The sequence below is a fragment of the Dipodomys merriami genome, unplaced genomic scaffold, assembly GCF_024711535.1.
Source record: "Dipodomys merriami isolate MVZ:Mamm:240054 unplaced genomic scaffold, mDipMer1.0.p SCAF_1, whole genome shotgun sequence".
In the NCBI taxonomy this organism is placed as follows: domain Eukaryota; kingdom Metazoa; phylum Chordata; class Mammalia; order Rodentia; family Heteromyidae; genus Dipodomys; species Dipodomys merriami.
In genome coordinates, this window is record NW_027202270.1 from 144,423,987 (window position 1) to 144,432,302 (window position 8,316).

Below are 8,316 nucleotides of genomic sequence, written 5' to 3' on the forward strand. Positions count from 1 at the left end.
GAGTAAGGTTGAAGGCTGAATATGATGAAATACAACGTTGAGGATGATAATTAACTTCCAAGTTCTTCTATGCTTCATTAATTCGTTTCTTCCCTCTCTTAAAGGGACATTTGAAACATATGCAGTCAATTCTCTTTCAAGTCTGAGAAGGCATGAGCCAAGGGGTAACAGTGTAATTCTCTCTGCTTTACCAGGAGGAGTTCTTAGCATATTCCATTCATCCTTATCCTTGAGATCTGGAGAGCATCCCAGGGAGGGTCTCCACCTTCAATTAACTACTTTAGGGCACTATGTAACAAAAGATCATGGATGTCACTTCCGAGGTCACACTGACCCGTGGAGGTGTTCCAGCACATCACTTTGCTATGCTGTCAGCTGTCAGCAGGTCAGATGATAGGAGAATGAGCCACCTCCTAGCCAGCCAAGTTTGAGCACACATAAGTAGAACGTAAACCCTTTACTTGTCCCTTTTCCTTTCCAGTGCTTTATTCCCACATGGACATACAGGTCACTCTAAACCAGCCCCCTTCCATCATTCAGTCATTCAAACATTTATTTACTACAGTATCTACATTTAATATTATCTACCATGAAATGTACTCATTCCCTTACTCAGGTAACTATAACCCCTCTGTACAGTATCTTTACAATAAAAATATACAATAAAAATACAATAAAAAAATACAAATCCCATACCTAAAGATATATTTGATACAAAGATATGATTTGTATTAAAATTTGCTCTATATGCAAGATTGTAGGTCAAGGTAAAACTGCACACGTGGATAAGATTTCCAAAATGACTAATATATTGGAGTGTTATTTTAATTGGTTAGTTTTATAAGTGAAATCAAAATTTCTTACTTATTTTTTCCAGATGGAAATTAACATAATTTAAATAAAATATAAATTAATATTTAAAAAATCTACCATGTACTAGGCCTTAACAATACAGGAGAAAACAAAATCAACAAAATCCATTCTCTAGCATTGATATTGTAGCCAAGAGTAATAGACAAACTAATAATCACAATATATAGCTTGTCCAATGATGAATGAGGTTATAGAGGAATAAAGTAAGGTGAGAGTGGTATTTTTTAAATAGAGGATGGCAATGGAGAGTTTTGGAGAGATTAACTTTTTTTTTGGGGGGGGGGGCGTCCAGTCATGGGGCCTGAACTCTGGGCCTGGGCACTGTCCCTGAGCTCTTCAGCTCAAGGCTAGCACTCTACCACTTGAGCCACAGTGCCACTTCTGGCTTTTTTTTTTTCTTTTTGCTTATGTGGTGCTGAGGAATCAAACCCAGGGCCTTATGCATGCAAGGCAAGTGCTCTACCACAGAGCCACCTTCCCAGCCTGGAGAGATGGACTTTTGAGCAACGTAGACATGAGGTATTTTAGGAAAGAGGATTCCAGTCAGAAGGAAAAATAAGTGCAGAAGTCTAGGGGCTGGATCGCACATGGAAAAATGTTCCCGGACCAGTAAGGAGACTTTGTATTGGGTGAACGCAGGAGAGAAATGGTAAGGAGAGGAGATGGGCTCAGAGGTTTGAAGAGGCTGAGATTTGATAAAGTTGATGGGCCACATTGGGAATGCTGGCATTTACTCCCAGGGATGTGTGAAGCCAGTAGGGCAGAAGACTGACACAAGATAACTGTATTTTTTAAAGGAGCATTCTGACTGTCTGATGAAGAATAGAATTTAGGGGGTACCCTGGTCAATGTAAGAAAGCAATGGTACAGTTACAGTGATATAGAGCAGAGGTGAAGCTAGAGACAACAAGCAGTTAGATTCTCAGCTTGTTATAGACTTACTTTTGGGATGCTTCAAAGGATGAATTTACGGATGTTCTTCCTCCTTTCTTAAGTTCTGGGGATAAATCTGTGAACTTCACTTAATGTAGGTCCAGGAACTTGGGGCCGTGAGGAGTTTAGGTACCAAGCCTTGATGAGTGCCTTTCCATGATGTTAAGGAATCTACGAAGTGGGAAGTTGGAAGAATGAAGAAAGCAAATAGGATGACAGTCAGGATGAACAATGTATTACATTTCTAACATGGTGAACGTCCTACAAAAAGAAGTTTATTTAGGCTATCTCATTCATTCTTCAGACCAATCATCTAAAGATGGAATCTTTATCCCCTTGCTAGAAAATGACATCTCAAAAAGGTTTAAAAACATGGCTGCTGTCTCATTACTAATCTAAGATTGAGCTAGAATTTGAGCTCAACCATCTTCCAAGTCTGTGATACTCCCTCTACCCTACAATTACGCATTCACTCCATGAATGTTAATTGGATGTCCAGTGCAACTGTAAGAGGCAAAGAGATAAGAAAAACAGAGTACCTCCCTTCTGTAAACTACTTTTGAGCATGATATGATGCTTAGACAAGAAATTATTGCTGGAAAAAATGTAGTTATTTTTCACTTGTTCATTCCACACATATTTATTGTGTACCTACGAGATGTTGGCATTTAAATAAATACACATTTTGAGAAGAAACAAAATCTATATAATTGTAACCTCATTGTCGATTCAAGCAGCAAGTCGGCTTCTTCTCACAGGACCTGGGAGTAGGAGATTCAAATAGAATCTCTTTTCTCTCCCACCTTCAGCAAACAGATGACTTAGCAATGTTTCCAACAAGATAGAGCCTTGTTCTGTGAACTCCTGTGTATTCACTGGGAATCTCAATACGCTTGTTGTCAAGGACTGTGATGTAGAAGTAGTCTTCTTGAAGTACGGCAGAATTGAGGTCTGACTGCTCACAGGGGCTTTGCCTTTGTGTTGTATGCTCACAAGAGAAAAGCTCCGGTCACTGTAGCAGGAAAGGATGGCAGAATGATTGCTGGCCAGGTTTTAGATATTAATCTGGCTGCAGAGCCAAAAAGTGAATCGAGGAAAAGCAGGTGTGAACAACCTGCTGCAGAGATGCACATAGCTCCTCATTTGACGTGGACTATGACTTTCAACTGGATTATTATGACAGGATGCACTGTGCCTCCATCACCTCCTATGGCTCAGACTGTAATGCTCTTGAAATGCCAGTGTGCATCAGGAAACACCTCGTGCAGGGGCACATATGACTTTACTTCTAAGAATGGACAGTGTGGACCTTCTTCCAAGTTTGGAAAGTTAAAAGGAGATGACCTTCAAACTACAAAGGAGGAATTGACCCAGATTAAACAAAAGTATATTCTTGACTGGACAGCCTGGAGAAACAATTGAAAAGGGAGAAACAGAGCAAACAAGCAGTAGAGGTAAAGAATGGTAAGTCAGAAAAAAAAAAAAACAAAGCAGCAACTCTCTGAAGAAAGATGAGACGGGGAAGGGAAAAAACTAAATGTTTAAATAGGGATACAGGTTGACCCATCGTGACAATGAGATGTACAAGACACTGTTGAACAACAAACTTTACAATTTGGTGTGGGGGGGTAGTGTAGTTGTGGAGGTGGGAGGGAAGGGATGGGAGGGGAAAAACAAAGGAGGAGGCAACAATGCTTGATAAGAAATGTACTCATTACCTTGCTCATGTAACTGTAACCCCTCTGTACAGTATTTTCACAATAAAAAAAAACTTATTATTAAAAAAAAGAAAGATGAGACTAATGTCAAGATGGAGTCTGAGGAGGGGTGCAGATAATTCTGCTGAGGAAGTGACCTGCTGGATGATGATGATGATGATGATGATGATGATGATGATGATGATGATGATGATGATGATGATGATGATGATGAAGAAGAAGATGGGGGTAGGGAGAGACCAGCTGGAGTTGATCAAGGATGATGAAGGGAGGCTGAGAAAGCAGAGGATGACAGAGACAGCGTCAATGATGAGGATGACTCTTCAGCACATCGTGGGCCTTAGGGATAGCTCATTATTTCTTTTTTTCCCACCAAAAACACTTTTTGTTGTTGTCAAGACTATACCCTCTCTCAAGTCAAAAACCTATGATACCCAAGACGATCTGACTCTTAAGAAGCAGAGCCACAAGAATGACATTAGGCTTGTTTTGTCTTTTTTCTTTCTTTTTTGTAGCTGAAATTAGTTCTGTTTGTTTTTTATTTAATAATGTTATTAGTAGTTGTACAAAGGGTTTCCAATTCCCAAAGTCAGGATTTAGTCATACAATGTATCTTGATCAATGCCACCCCTTCTATCAATCTCCCTCATTTTCCCTCTCCCATCCTTACATAGTTCAAGTTTTACCATGTCTAAACATAACAGCCTCTCTTCAAGAAATATCATTATCTCTTTACCTTGGGATATGTCTCAAGATCAAAATTTCACTAGACCCTCTTCCTCTAGTATCTTCCTTCTAGTATCTTCCTCTAGTATCTTCTAGTATCTTCAGCACACATCCACTGTTCTTCCTGTCCTTGTCCTTCCCATGTTATTGAATTCATATTGTCCTATGCCTAGTTCCATTTTCACCACCTTTGATGCTCCCAATAGCTTTGTTAAGTCTTACCCTGTAATTTTTGCTTATAATTTTGCTACTTCTTTATGATTTAGCAATAAAAAGGATATATGATTTTTATCAACTGTCTTCAAAATAACATCTTGTTATATAGGGAATATATAGTTTTTCCCATTAATACATTATTTTAGCAGTTGCTTCCCTAACTTCAAAGGCAATCTCATGCATTTAGTTGTAGCACTGGATAACAGCTTTGAGTGACAAGTGTAATGTGTCATACTCCACATGAAAGTGCCATGTGGGCCTGTTATCCACAAGTGCACTGTATTTTTGTGAATGAGAGTTAGCATGTCAGATGCATCCTTTATAAAAATAATCAGTGCAATAGTCTTCATATTTTTTTCTGAAGTTGATAGTGTGGGTTATTTTTGTGGACAGCCTGATGTTGGGGACTTTTTTTCTCAAAAATAAATAAATCAAAAAATAAACAAGCCTTTATTAAACCAGGAATTTGGAGAGAAAATTTTTTGTAGAAACTTTCATTCTGCGAGAAGGATAGAAGAAAATAAGCAAAAATGTACATGTAAACCCCTCAGGTGGGGACAAACACCATAGAGAGAAAAATAAATTTTAAAAAAATCAAGCTGCAAAGCTGCTGATAGATGGGCTGGGGCAGCTTGGATACCATGCTTTACTAGGACCACACATGTGCAAAACTCTACAGGAAGTGAGAAGGTATGGTGTGCAAATCACTCGGCAAATAGCCATCTGGCCAGATGAACAGCTTCAACCTTGAAAGTTCTGAGTGGGATATGCTTGGGATGGTCCAGGAAGAGTAGCAAACCAATATGGCGGGAGCAGAGGAAGCAAGAGAGATGACGGAAGATAAAGTCATTGGGGTAGTGCCAAAACCAATTACAATTACTACCACATTATTACCATAATCTAGGAGAGAAGGTATGATGACTTAGACCAGGACAGAAAGAGTGGCTGTCACAGAGAACATTGTTGAAGGAATATTTTGAAAGTTGAAGACTTGCAAATGTGGGATGCAAGAAATATGCTTTTGACTTGAGCGACAGAGAACATGGAATTGCAGAGTTAAAGTTGTGGAAAATTGTAGGGGGAAAAACAGGTATGGAAAAGAAGAAGCAAGACATTAAGTGTGGAGTGTTGAGAGGTGGCTGATACATTCATGTGAAAGTCAGAGAAGAGTTGGCTGGAGGCAGAAATGTAATCCATGTCTTCTGCAGAATAGAAGATATCCAAGCATGGAGGTTCCGAGCTTTAGAAGTCAGATAGATGAAGAGGAATCAAGGCAGAAACTGACCCTATCCCCTCCCCCACTCACACCTACTAAATCAGAAACTTGGGAGTCTGAGGCCAGAAATCTGCTTTTAACAAGCATTGCCAGCAATTCTAATGTACAGTTGCGCTTGAAAATACACATAAGCCTATATTCCTTGGTTCACCTATATTCCTTGTTATTATTCAATGAACTGTTTCTAATTACTTGATATATTTATTCCCAGTAATCCAGTAGACTATTTATAAGATGATAATTATGAATAAACAACCAGGAAAGAGACAAGAGGCAGGAAAGGCAGTGGCCAATGCTATGTTGTGCTTCTAACAACACACAAGAAAGCAGATCGGATGTTTGCTAAATTTTTGATTACTTCTTTTTAATTCCAAAGAGATAGGTACGCCCCAAATTTGCATTCCACGTGTGTTAACTCATTGTTCACTCATTGTCTCATCATAGGAACCTGAAGAAATCCTAGCTTGCTTTGCTGTGTTCCTACTAAACAAGAGAACAGACAAAGATCCATGCTGAGCAATTGAATATTCTAATCGAATATTTTCCATAAATGGACTCTGACAAGTGGCAACTACCCATGAGTTTGGCAACACCAACACAGGGAGCTTAAGATCCAAAGGCCAGCAAATGAGTCTCAGGCAGATCACTGCAACCATTTGTTCAGTACTGTCCAGTACTACTGTCTACTTCTGTCCAGCACAGGCTGCTCATTATAGCAACAGCCACATACATAAGGAATGTATCCAAATAGATGACAAATCTCAATATAAAATAACCCATGGAATAGGAACCAAATTAAGGTTGCATAAATCTATAGTGTGACTGCTGGAAAAGCAAATGATCAGAAAGTTCTACCTAAGGACTCAGGGAAAATAAAACAGCTAGATTTGCTGAGAGTCTCAGTAATGAATGTGAGAGAAACTGTCTTTTCTATCAAAGTGAGTTTCCTAAAAGTTCCTGCTTTGGCTGTTTGGGTCAAGAAAGGTTTTTTTGAAATGTAAGATTTTGTCTTAAGTTCATTTCGTCTTTAAGAAATAGCAGAGGGTACGGGTGCATTTTGAGATCACCTGTGTACTGTTAATCTTATTTTTAAAGTCACCCTTACGTTAATACATTGTACCCTATTCAAATTATCCAATCACAGGCAAGTTGTGAATCTGAGCTCAACCAATCAGAGCAGAGGGGCATGGCCTGCTGAGTTAGGGATAAATAGGTAGGCAGACTGCCTACTCTGCATGCTTGCTTGCCAGATTTGGGGCTGATAGCTCACCTTTCTGCAGAAGAAAATCCCTGCTGAGTCAATTCTTTCTTATTGTGTCTGTCATTGTGACTGCAGTGGTTTTTTATAACATGGAGAACTGAGTAAATGGTCCTTTGTGCATGAAACTGGAGATGGGTTTTATTCTTGATATTTGCATTTATATGCCAACAATGTGTAAATCACCTAGAAGTTTGCTTAAAATGAAAAATTTCAGGTCAACCCAAGACCTCCTGATTAAGGACTGGCATTTTAACCAAAATCCCTAGAACACTTGTGCCTATGTTAAAGTTTGAGAAGTTCTGATGTAAGCATCTCTTAACCTTAAAGTATCAGTAACAAATGGAGTGGAAGGGAAGGAATCAGCGGTCAGCCCACCACCAGACTGTGATGAGGAATGGAAAGATGCCAACATTTGCCTTCTCCAATATCAGTGAAAACTCCAGGAAGTCCTCAGGTTGCTAAGCAAATGAAGAGTAGGGAAGGAAGAATTTGAAAGAAGGTATGAGCCCTTAATTAAGTACAGTCCCTCACCAGTTGCCTCTAAGGCAATGGAAATTATGGTCAAAGAGGGAGGATTCAATTTTGGTAACTGGAATTTCCAGATGCACTGGAAACATGAACTTTAAAAGACTTCATACACAGTAATATTTTTGCAAAAGCTGCAGGGGCCCTGAATGGCCCTAGCTTGTAGAACATTGAACCCCAACCAGCTCCTACAGAACAGACTCCAGGGCAAAGCCTAGAGTGTTCTGAAACAAACCAACAGGCACACACGTGCTTGTGCTATTTTGAATGTGCTCCGGAAGAGGCCTCTTCCTTCTGCTCCACAGAGTAAATCAGCCTGGAATCATTCTTTCCCCCATATATTCTTCTCATCCAACCAGAGAGTTGACCTGCTGCATGTTATACAACCCTGATATGAAGGGGAAAAGCTGAAAATGGAGGTTACACAACAGTAAGATAGAATCTGTGCATCCATTCAAGCGAAGAATTCAACCTCAAACCAAAACTGGGGGGGGGGGGGAGGAGGAGATGGAGAGGGACAGAGAGAGAGAGAATCCTAGGACTTGAACTCAGGGCCTGGGTGCTGTCCCTAAGCCTGTTTTGACTCAAGACTAGGGCTTTACCACTTGATCCACAGCTCAACTTGCAGATTTTTGGTGTTTTATTTGGAGATAAGAGTCTCGTGGACTTTCCTTCTCAAGCTGGCTTTGAACCACAATCCTCCGATTTCAGCCTTCTAGGATTACAGGCATGAACTACCAGTACCCTGCTAAAAACTGAAACTCTTAAATGTTCTTCTGTCATCCTTA

The 8,316-nt window shown here is 39.8% G+C and overlaps 1 pseudogene; it reads left to right on the forward strand.

Annotated features, from left to right (window-relative positions):
- Nucleotides 1-305: 305 nt before the first annotated feature.
- On the forward strand, nt 306-3,868 carry LOC138824545 (heterogeneous nuclear ribonucleoprotein C-like; annotated as a pseudogene).
- Nucleotides 3,869-8,316: the final 4,448 nt, after the last annotated feature.